Consider the following 11,438-nt stretch of genomic DNA (forward strand, 5'->3'; position numbering starts at 1 on the left):
GTTATTAGCATCACAGATGTTAAGCAGTACAGGGTGCTGTTTGGCTGCAGGCTTTCCTGGTCATAGACACGCGTGTGCACACGTGCGCATGTGCTAGGTACCAAAAAGATCCAGGAATGAGACCCATAGGACACACACACACAGCGCAAATTTGCACAAGCCCTAAAGTCTCTCTGTGTGTGCATCTTTACAGAACCTACTCTCCAAGGAAATGCCTATTCGTAAAAAGAGATGTACAGGCAGGGGAGAGGAGGGCATTCAAGCAACATCAAGACTCCTGCACCTTTATTTCAGCAAGTGCCCCCAGACAGCAGTGTGGCCTCCAGAGATTCAGGGCTCCTAAAGAAAGATGATGTGCTTCAGCCCTGGTGTGCTGGCTCCTAACACTGTCTCTACTGCTAGGAGTTAGGGACTGTTATTGTTACTTCATTTCAATAGCAGAAACTCTCTGGGTGGTTTACCCCAGTAGATAAAAACAATGCAATAAAAATAGCATAGAATCTTCTTTAAAAACCTATAGTTTTAAATGTCCAACATAGCAGTAATAAGGCATCCCCAACTCTGACTGTTTTCTAGCCTTCTAACACTTTCAAGTGCCTTCATCAACAGGATGTAATGACTTGGATCCCAGATATGTTGTGTTTTCATATCAGGCAGGTTGTCTGCAGAGTAACAGATGCAATAATGGAGAAGTTATGTCTCCTGTTTTATCAAGGAGTTTAAAGCTGCATCAAAGAGCTCTAAGTTGCTGCCTGGCAACCCCATGAGACCTGACACAGGAGTTGAAATGGGCAAGCCCTTTATAGTACAGTGCAAGTCCCTGTCTATTCTTCTTCTCCTGGCAGTCAGTCTTAGTCTTGGCCTCGAGTCTAAGCTGAACTGGCAGTCAAGTGATACAGACTTGGAGTTTCTCCACACTATAAACCATCATCACATGCATCAAGCATTAGAAAGAGCATTTGTGTTCCCCTCATTCTATTTGAGATGGAGATCATTGTTAACAATGGCCAGAAAGCAGAAAAGCAGCTGAACGCACTCGAACCTAAACAATCAGGATTATCTTGAAACTGTGGGGTGATACATGTATTGCACACTGATGAAAGCCTTTTCCACACAGTAAAACATCCCTGCCTGTAGGGAACTAGCGTGTCAGGGAGAATCATTCTAGACTCATACCATTCCTGGCATGCAAGCTTGCTATATGCAGGACTTTATATTCACATACAAGAACATTCAGTCATCTGTTGTCCAAATTTGTGCAACCCTCGTATTATTTGTGAAAACTAGGCAAACAGGTCAGTGTCTGTTCTCAATATGATAACCTACTGAAGTCCAAAGTATCTGAGAGCCACTGTGGCCCACTGGTCAGAAGGCTGGACAGGGGACCGAGAAGATCTGGGTTCTATTTCTCACTCAGTCCTGAAGTTCAGTGGGTGACTCTCAGCCTAACCTACGAGTAGCTCACAGGATGGCACACAGGAGAGGTACAAGACCTCTGCCAGGCCAAGCTCCCCGCCACTGGTGTATGCAAGCATGCTGCCTCTGGTAAAGGAGGCAGCATGTTGCTGGCGAGGCTGGGAACCACTGATAATCTCCTCCATGAATTTCTCCATCTTCCTTTTAAAGCCATCCAAATTTCTGGCCATCATTGAAAAAGACAAGAAGCTGCCATGTGCTGAGTCAGACCATGGGTTCATCTAGCCCAGTATCATCTATGCCTGGGGTCTCCAGCCTTCTTGGACCTGTGGCCCATTTGGTTATTACCATACAGCAGTACCACAAACATGTATAATCAGCGGAGCACCACCTTGGGATCTACCTGTCTTGTCTATGGCTCTTAGGCTGTATCTTATTGAGTAAAAAATCATGTTTCGTGTCTACTGGTCACTACAATATCTCTTTAAGAAGGGCTTGTCTAATGCATCTGATGACTGGCCATGCAATACAGCTAATGCGTCTTTTGACAGTCTTTTGGTCATGTCTAGTTGCTGCTTCTTTTGGGTTTCTGCACAGATAAATTTTGTACTGAAACAGCCTTTAATATTCAGTAATATGCACGATCTTTTCAACTATTTACCTGCTTTATGCAAATTTACAAATGGAAAGGAAAATGGCTATCTGTGTCCTTTTGATGCTTAAGAAGCCAATGCCGCAACACTGGAAGGATAAGCATTCAGCTGCTGTAATGCTGAAGGTTATGATTATGATGTAATGATTAAGAACTTTGCAACATCTGGGTTCTAGTCCCCGCTCAGCCATGGAGCCAACTGGGTGACTGGGTCAGTCACAGACTCTCAGCCCAACCTACCTCACAGGGTTGTTGTTGTGGGGATAAGATGGAGGAGATGTAAGCTGCCTTGAGCCCTTTGTAGGAAAAAGGCAGGATATAAATCCATAAATTAAAAAAAACACTTTCAATTTATAAATGGGTGGCATCTTGGTACCACCTTGAAAGGGATATCTATTTGGATATCTACTCTGCTTTTGTTAAAACCTATTTAACATTGTAAGAAAGTTGCACTCATTTCATAGCAAGCCATCAATATATATTTAAAAAAGGGAAAATTGTGCACTCATGGACACCATGGGCGTCCGCTTTGTTGTCATTACTGGAAGTGCCCCCCGGGTACCAAACTGGAGACCCCTGCTTGACAATACCTGGCAGAGGGCTTTTCTCAAATTCACTTTTCCCCAAATGTTCTGAGCTTCAGCTCGTATCAGTCCAAGCCCATGCAGCCAAGGGTTAAGAATCTTGGGAGCTGTTGTCCTAAACATATGCAAGACAGCAGGCTGGGGAAGGTTGAAGTCTACCTGCCGCTCAGAACTGTGAGATGTCAAGGACGGCACTTGGGGCCTGTTGCACGCAAGCATGTATGACATTTCCTTTTAAAGTGCTTGCAGTTAATATACATACATTTGGCCTTTGCAACTGCCTGCAGTCCACTTTGGACTGAGATGTCAGACTCCTTGACCAGCACACTAGTCAAAAAAGCCCTACATCTGCATGTGACAAGTTTGGGAACCAGAGGTAAGAAACAGACATCCTCAAATCCTATCAAGTTCTACAGAAATCAGTGAATGTATTTCAGAGTAAATGGCCTGGAGAATTACCTCACTAACCAAATGTAAAGTTGCATATTTGCACTCCATCTGAATTAATCTGGAAGAACTATCATCTCCTTGGCCTGTATTCACAGTATCCATGGTGGATTAGAAGAACCCCCATTTTGGAATGAAGGACCTGTAGGAGCACATGGTTATTTGGAGGAAGTTGCAAATATCCGTTCCATAAACTATATAATTCCCATTCATTTCATTACTGTAAATAAGGCTAACACTGGATACTTATTTGCATCAGGTTAAACCTATTCATTGCATTTGACTCTAAAATAATGTTGCAGAGTAAATATTTAGGGAAAACTCATGTACTTTGCATACCTTTAATTGGTTAGTGCGTGACAGCCCTAGAAATAAAATGGCTCAGATACGTGATGTTAGAAGATATCTTTGAATAAACTATCCAGTTCTTTGCATTGTCCAGGTTTCCTTAGCCTGAAATGTCCATAGAAAAGAATGCCATAACTTCTGAGGGCAACTGGTCACATTATTCCATAGTTTGCATGGTTAAGCTTCTGCTAAAATTAAGGTTTGACCAATTGTCTCTGGCACAATCTCACACAGGAAAGAGTCCTTGCAAAGGATGCCTTTCACATTTTTTTCTGGCATACTTCTTTAACAAACTACTTACAATACAGTTCAAGAAGAACTAGGAGCAATTCTAGAGGACAAGGTTGCAAACAGCATTGGGCAGAACAAGCTCCTGGCCAGAAAATGATGCACTTCCATTAGAGATCCATCAGTGGATGTTTACTCTGACGGAAACCCCAGTGACTTCAGTGGAGCTCACTCTCAGGTGTGCTTAGCAGAAATGAGCAATGTGCATCCGTCCAAACATTTGGCCTACAACTCCCAGCATCCCTCTCCACTGGGTATCCTTCTGTCTAGGTCTGATCAGTGTTATGGACCTGCAGATGTTTTGGCCTAAAGGTTGCCCACCCCTAGCATACAGGATTGCAGCTTTGGAACTTCAAGTGTTGCTTCTGGATACATTCCACTTTTAAGAGGCTTACTGGAAAAGGTAATGTGAGTGTTTGACACAAGGTATGCTTTCATATTTCTTCAGCTGAAGCCACAAGAGTACAACAACCCCTCAACACAATAAAACACAATAAAATGCCATAAAATCGTATCAAAAGAAACATAAAAAATGAAAAACATACAGTGAAGAATAAGCTTGCGTAAAGGATAATGCCCTCAAGCCCCTGGATAACTGAGAATATCTTTAAAAGCCTTGGCATAAAGAACTATCTTAACCAGACATCAAAATGATGATAAATTTGGCATCAAGCAGCCCACAGTGGAAAGCTTATCCCATAGATGGGGGAGGGCACAATAGACAAAGCCTCCCCTCTTGTGGCCTCCTTCTGAGCATCCTTCAGAGTTGACACTCGAAGGAAGGTCCTGGATGTTCAGCATTGTGTCTGAGTAGACTGGGATCAAGAGAGGCATTCCATTAGCTATTGTGGTCTCAAGCCATGTAAGGTTTTATTGGCTAAAAGCAGTACCTTGAATTGCCCAGAAGTCTGTACACTGCCAGTGCAAGAAGGCCAGAACTGGACATGTGTGTTAGGACCATCAGGTGTCATTATTAATCTGCATGCATCAGCTGCAGCTTTGAGACAGTTTTCAAGGGCTGTCCTACATAGAGTGCATTGCAGTCATCTAATTTAGAGATTGTCAGATTATTGCTAGAAGACAGAGGCACAACTGGGCCACCAGCTGAAGCTGGTAGAAGGCATTGCAAGCCACTGAGCCTCAAGTGTCAAAGATGGATCAAGAACACCCAAGCTATGAACCTACCCTTCGTGGCGAATACAACCCCACCTGGAACAGGTTGAACACCCTCCATCCAGTAAGAGGAACCACCCACCAACATGTTCAAGTCCTTCATGTGTAAACCCTCATCCAGTCCAGCCAGACAACAGTTCAGCACATCCATAGCCTCATGTGCTGATAATGAAAAGGAGATATAGAGCAGCATGTAATCCACATACTGACAGCATTGCACTCCAAGACTTCAGATGACCCCACTCAGCAGTGTCATGTAGATGTTAAACAGTACAGGATACAGAACAGCCTCCTGAGGAACTCCATGCTGGAGAATTTATGGGTTGAAGGACATTCCCCAACACCACCCTATGGAGATGGCCCTCCAAGAAGAAGTGGAACCATTGCAATGCAGTATATACTCCCACTAAGAGAGCTGCCCCAGGAAGATAGCATGGTTGATGCTATCAAAAGCCACTAAGAGATCCAGTAATATCAACAGGGTCACACTCCCCTTGTGAAGGATGACCAAGGCTGCTCCCATGCCAAATGTAGGTCTCAAGCCTTTCTGAAATGAATCCAGGAAATCATTTTCTTTCAAGAGTCCTGGAGATGGTTGGCAACCACCAGAAGAACCTTGCCCAGGAAAGGAACGTTTCCTACTTGTCCAAACTTCTAATGGATCGAGGGAGGAATTCTTCAGAAGAGGTCTCACTGCCACGACTTTCACGTGGTATGGGGACATCTCTCTTGCAGGGAGGCATGGTTCCCCTCCCTGGCCCATCTGGTTGTTCCTTGCTTGCTGGTTTTTATAAGCCAGGAGGAGCAAGGATCCACTACAGAGGTGGGTGCATGAACCTGGCCAAACAGCTTTTCAACATTGAGCTGTACCTTCTGAAACTCATCCAAAAAGCTGGACCAGGCTGGGTATCTCAACAGATTAATCTGCTTCAGCCCTGGCATCTAAGTCCTGATGGATGCAAATTTTTTTTTTTCCTGGAAGTATCCAGCAATATATTAGAGTGGGCCTCAGATGGTCTAAGATGTCCTTGGAACCAGCAAGTAACAGGCCTTGGATGACCCTAAAAAGCTCTACTGGGCAGCAAATGAAAGATGTAAAGTAAGTTGCACACTGTTGTGTTTTGAACTGTGTTTCATTCTTTGCTCAGGTTCTGTTTTAATCTGAGGTTTACTGTCAACTGCCTTCATTGCAGTTGGAATAGTGCTGGAGTATGGAATTTTCTGATGTATGACAAGTAAATGTCCTTAAGTTAAGTGGTAGCTTCCTGCAGAAGCAACCATATTCTCAAGAAACGTATAAAGGAGCTGGGCTGTCGCTTCTACAGGCAGCGTATCTGTGTTCCCAGCACTCCCTTGCCACGACACTTTCCACAAATTCCTCCAACACCACATTGCTTAAGGAAGCAGACACTCAGTGCGAGCAGAAACCCATGCTTCTGAGAGCCAATTTTCTTCATAGGGATCAGCTCTCAAAACAATGCAAAGGTGGCAGAGGGAGAGACACAGGAAACTACTAGGCCTGTTTTTATTGTGCAATTGCCAGCACAAACTTTTTACAGCAGGTCCAGATGTCAGTGTTTTTGGTTAAGAACCTACCCGTATTTTCCCACCACTTCTTCCATCTTTTTTCTTACCAGTAAAAAACAAAACAAAACATCCATAAAGGAGGGAAAGATGAAGAAGCACCACTAGGTCTCCTGAACAGAAGCCCCTCAGGACAAGACCAAGACCTGGCAGGATACACAAGAAGCATGGGTCTGGTCAACGCCTGCCCGGAAGACCTGACCTAAACCTTTCATGCCAGGTATGTAAGAGCTGGTGGTGATTATTCAGTGGTGACTGAAAGACACTCTACACATGCTCTGCATGATGGACTGGCCTCAGTGCCATCTCTGAATATCTTGCTGCCTGAAAATGAGCCCAAATGGAATTCCCTCCAACCACAGCTAAAGGCAACAGGGTACTAACACATGCTACGAAGTACCACCATTTCTTCCTTCCCCTAAAGCTTCATAATGCCCTGGGATAGGAATGGCCTTAACCAGCTCTTAGGACAGGCCTGTGACCAACCGCACCAAATGCAGCCATCTTCTGGAGACTGCCTGGTGGGTCACCAATCCATGGCCAGGTCGGCTGCATTCTCCTTGGTGGATCAGAAGTTGTACCTTCCTGTTGTAAGATCTGGGCTATGGATACCTGTGTAAAGTGACAGTTTTGAACCTGTCGCTAGAGGGCAGTAGAGACCAAACCACTTCCTTCGGTGACATCCCGCAGGCGGCTGGCCTCCCTCACACCCCAAGATCAGTCTGGAGGGATATCCCTGCGCGGTATAACTTTGGAAATCCGGTCAGCCCATCATCGCCATGGATACCACCATTTAAATCCTAAGAAAATTATTGCAAGCCTCTTTTGCACATGCAAATCTCTCAGCAGGAAAGAGGGAAAGATGCTCTCAACTGGTTCCGGACTCCAAAACCTCAAGCAGGTGAACCCTCCTGTCTACAGACACTCATTTGTGTGAATTGTTCTCTTTCCAGCTAAAGCGTTGATCCGGTTAATGCTGCAATTTTATGCAGGGCTTTTAGGGAGTCACTGGCATGGCATTTGAGGGCTTACTTCCAAGTAAATATGCACAAGTTCCTTAGGTCCCTCCTCCTCTCTCTCCCCTGCTCCAATTAACACTTCCCTCCCTTAAAGGTCAATCATAGGCTGAGTTGGCAGGGAATCTACTCCAGTCACTTGCTCTAAACATCCCTTGCTGAAGCCCACTGCCCAAGTCCTTCCAGCTCTGTCAGGGTGACCACCGGTAAGATGGTCTTTGCCTAAGTGCTCCAGCACCAGATCTGCCCTCACCCTAGGAAGCCACATTTTGCACCGGAAAAGAATCGTGCTCCTTCTCCCCGCTTCCCCTGCAAACAAGATCAGCTGGCCATGGCCGCGCAAGCTGCCACAAAAGCGTATGCCGCAGCCCTGCTACAAACCCAAGCAGAATCTCTAGGAAACCGGTCAGTTACAGAGGTCAACTGCCTCTGGCCATGCCCTTCAGGTCCTGAAGCTTAAGAGCTGCTTTTGCATAGGCATTTGTGCCAAACCTAGCAGGGCTCTTTCTGCGGAAAGGTGAGTGGGTCCCCATGCTGATTTTACAACAGGGAATAGTGTGTCCCCCATCATTATCTGTCCATTAGAAGAGTGTCAGAATTGGGACGGGGGCAGGCTCAGATGTCTTGCAAACTGAGCAATTTCCATGGGTTTAGTTCAGTCTCTTCTTTCAACAAGACTTTCGGCATTTGCTATCCCAGGCAGTGTATAAAAAAGGGACAAATAAAATTCTGGTTCTCCAGAGCGCTGGAGAGATGGGAACCAGACTGATTCTTAGAGCAGTTCCTCCTTGGGGGAACCCATCTTTTTCCATTCCGTGTGCACAGACACATATCAACCAACACCAGAGAGAGAAAGCGAGAGAGAGAGAGACAGACAGACAGACAAGAGACAGGCGTGTACTTTCCTTAGTGTGCTTCCTTTTCCTTACATCAAAGACTGCTAGTTTGAGCCAAAGGCTCAAACACCCTAGAAAAGTTTTGACACAAAGTTTGGCCCCTGCTAAAGCATCTAGCCCTCCTGAGAGGTCTGGAGGGACTAAACTGGCTTGTGTTTACCTGTTTGGCAGAATGAATGGTTTTGCATTCTCCCTTGCATATAACCCACAGGTCCACCATACCTGACCCTTGAGCTCACACTTGTTCCAGAGCTTAATGTCTAAGAAAAAAAGGCTACTTTGGTTCCCTTGAAACTCGAATATACGAAGCAGAGGAACAGGAGCTCTGTACATGTTCAAGGCATGATTTCCAATGTGTCCAGGATCCATCCCTGGGTTTCTCTAAGTGCAGAACCTCCTAGAGAACTTCTTGAAGGAACAAAAACACAGTGCAAGAAAAACTGAGCTGCAAGTCTCACAGGCATACCCAGAAGAAAAACCAATTGAACTCATTGGGTTTTACTTCAGAGTAGGCATGCACAGGCTTGCACACTGCCTTCCACTGTTGAATCCAAATAAAACCTAGGTGCAGCCCTTAGGAGTATTAAATGAGTGCTGGGGAAGGGCAAGGGAGTCTTTGGTTCCAATCTACTCTCAGTGTGTGAGGATCATTGGAGCATCTTGGGCCAAGCATGCCTAATCCACCTCACAAGGTTGTTGTAAATGCAGAATGGGAGGAGAACCAAATGCAGATCCAAAACAAAGAGAGGAACATGAATGGAATCGACACATTTACATCTGCACCCTTTCCTCATTTAGACACTCTGCTGAGAGGAATGACTTTCTAGGGCCCTTGGTTGGACAGGTTGTAGGGAAAATGTTCCGCTTTGCCTTGTGGAGATCCGTGCTTAAGTGTTTAACCTTATGCACATCTAGAAAGAAAAATAAAGAAGTCCCACCAACTCCCAGCATCCCCCAGCAAGTTCTGCACCTAAACACTAATGGGATCACATCAGAAGTCTTTAAATCAGTGCACGCCCAGTAATGCACATCTAGCTTAGGGTCCAGAAATGCACTCCCAATTTCTTCCAGAATTTAAACAAACAGTTGTGCCTCACTGTTAGAGTAGCACCACAATGGCGCTCCCTTTCAGGACACACACCACTCCTATTTCTCAGATGCCTCAATCTGGAGCAGCTACCTCTTTAATTGTTCACACTATTTACTGGGACAGACTCATCACCTTGATGGCAGAATGCAGACGAAAAGTCAAACTAATCCATTTTCAATGATCAGGAATTTTGGGTTGACGTTTTCCAGTATCTCCAGCCTACCTTTTTTCCACAAACTTCCACGAGCAATTTTCTTCCAAAGAGGTGAAGAGGATTGGTTTAATGGGCGTGTGGCTCCCCATTAAAGTTATTGGGCAGAGAGGGGAAAGTGTAGAAGTGAAACAAAACCTATTCTTTTTCGAGTTTCTGCCTTTTTGTTTCCATTGCCCAAATTCTTTGACGCCCGTGAACTTTTTTTGAGTCCAACTGTTTTAAATGCCTGTATGTTGCAGACGCAGATATCTTACGTCGAGGGGGAAGGGGCATTTTGGAGGGGGAATGGACTGTTTGCACTCACCCCAAAACTCCAGCCCTGGGAGTAGCTTAGCCTCGCGGCTCCTCTCCTCAGTTGTGGCAGACGCCCGCCCTGCTAAGCCTCAAGCGTCCTTCCTTCCTCGCCTTGCCCCACCAGGAAGGGAGTTATCCCAACGAAATGTCCCCCTCCCGCTTTACCTTTTATCTGGTCTCTTTAGACCCGAGGGTGACATGAACGCCACAATCCCCGCGTTCTCCAGCTCCAGAAACGCAGAAGCAGCTCCGAGGCGCAGAGATCCTCCAAGTGGGTGGGCGACGAGGCTGAAGCCGCGCGGGGTGGGAAGCAGCCGAGACTCCGAGTTCGCGATCCAGCGGGGGAGGGAGCTGCCGCCGCCGCCGCTCCGCGCCCTCCCCCAGCAGGGGCCCCGCAGGTGCAGCCGCGTCTCCGTTCCTTTCCCCCCGTCCCGACGCCCAGAGGCCGATCCACACTCCAAAGCTCAGGGCAGGCGGCCGAAGAAGCCTGCCTGGCCGCACGCCGCGTCGCCTGTCAGTGGGACCCTACCGTCGGGAAGTCGCTGGCCGGAGACCGAAGAAAGACGCCCCATCGACAGCGGCGGAGAGTCCAGCCGAGACATCGGGCGGCCCCTGCGACGCCAGCCGGGCCGGGGAGAGGCGGCGTCGGCGTCGGACGAGGCAGGTGGAGCGGCGGGTCCGAGTCAGGCGGGGATGTTCTGCGCGGCGGGCACTCAGCCGGCGCAGAGCGGGGCAGCGTCCTTCCGGCTCCGCCAGAGGGGGCTCCGACGGCAGCTCCGCGGCCCGGATAGATCCACGTGGAAAGGTGCGTCGCGCCAAAAAGGCGATCGGCGGCTCCGGCGAATCCACAAGCCCGACTAGCCTCAGCCCCACTTCCCCAGGTAACTCTGTAACATCCGCGGGGAACGAAAGGGGGTGGGGGACGAGAGAGAGAACGAGAGAGAGAGAATGAGAGAGAGAAGGAAGGATGGAGAGAGAGGAGGAAGGGAGATCTCCTGCCGCGGGAGGCAGAGCGCGGCTATCGCGTCGGGGCAGAGGGAGCGCGCCAGCCGTCCAAAACGCGCGCCCTGCGATCTCTTTGCCAGGCAGGCGCGCGGCTCGATAAGCCTTTATAGGGTTCGGGCTCGGTGACGCGCCCTCCGCCGCTGCCTCTGATTCGCCCGCGGACCTAAACACACACACGCACACACGCACCGGCGCTGCTCTGCCCCCCGCCCGGCCAGCCATCAGACAACACTGCAGGATCCAGCAAATATCTCTCGCCTGAAGTCAGCCGCCCCACATATCATGTATTACAGGACAAGCAACGGAGAAGGCTTCTGAAGTTGGCCCGGCATCTTCGGCTTCCATTTTCTTGCTGATGTAACCCAATACCACACTTTGGTGGAAGCCGCCTGCGGGGCACTCCGAAGCGCCCCCTCCCCTCTCTACCCCCA

At 47.7% G+C, this 11,438-nt stretch overlaps 1 protein-coding gene across 1 annotated transcript in view; it reads right to left on the reverse strand.

The window, feature by feature from the left end:
- The window catches only part of GDNF (glial cell derived neurotrophic factor), a 31,062-nt gene extending 20,767 nt beyond the window's left edge, over positions 1-10,295 (reverse strand). Inside the window, exon 1 of the mRNA XM_044431342.1 lies at positions 10,168-10,295. The gene's annotated coding sequence lies outside the window, so the exon portion shown is untranslated. The remainder of the gene's footprint in view (positions 1-10,167) is intronic.
- Positions 10,296-11,438: the final 1,143 nt, after the last annotated feature.

The sequence above is a fragment of the Varanus komodoensis genome, unplaced genomic scaffold, assembly GCF_004798865.1.
Source record: "Varanus komodoensis strain SLA01 unplaced genomic scaffold, ASM479886v1 scaffold22, whole genome shotgun sequence".
NCBI classification, from domain to species: Eukaryota; Metazoa; Chordata; class Lepidosauria; order Squamata; family Varanidae; genus Varanus; species Varanus komodoensis.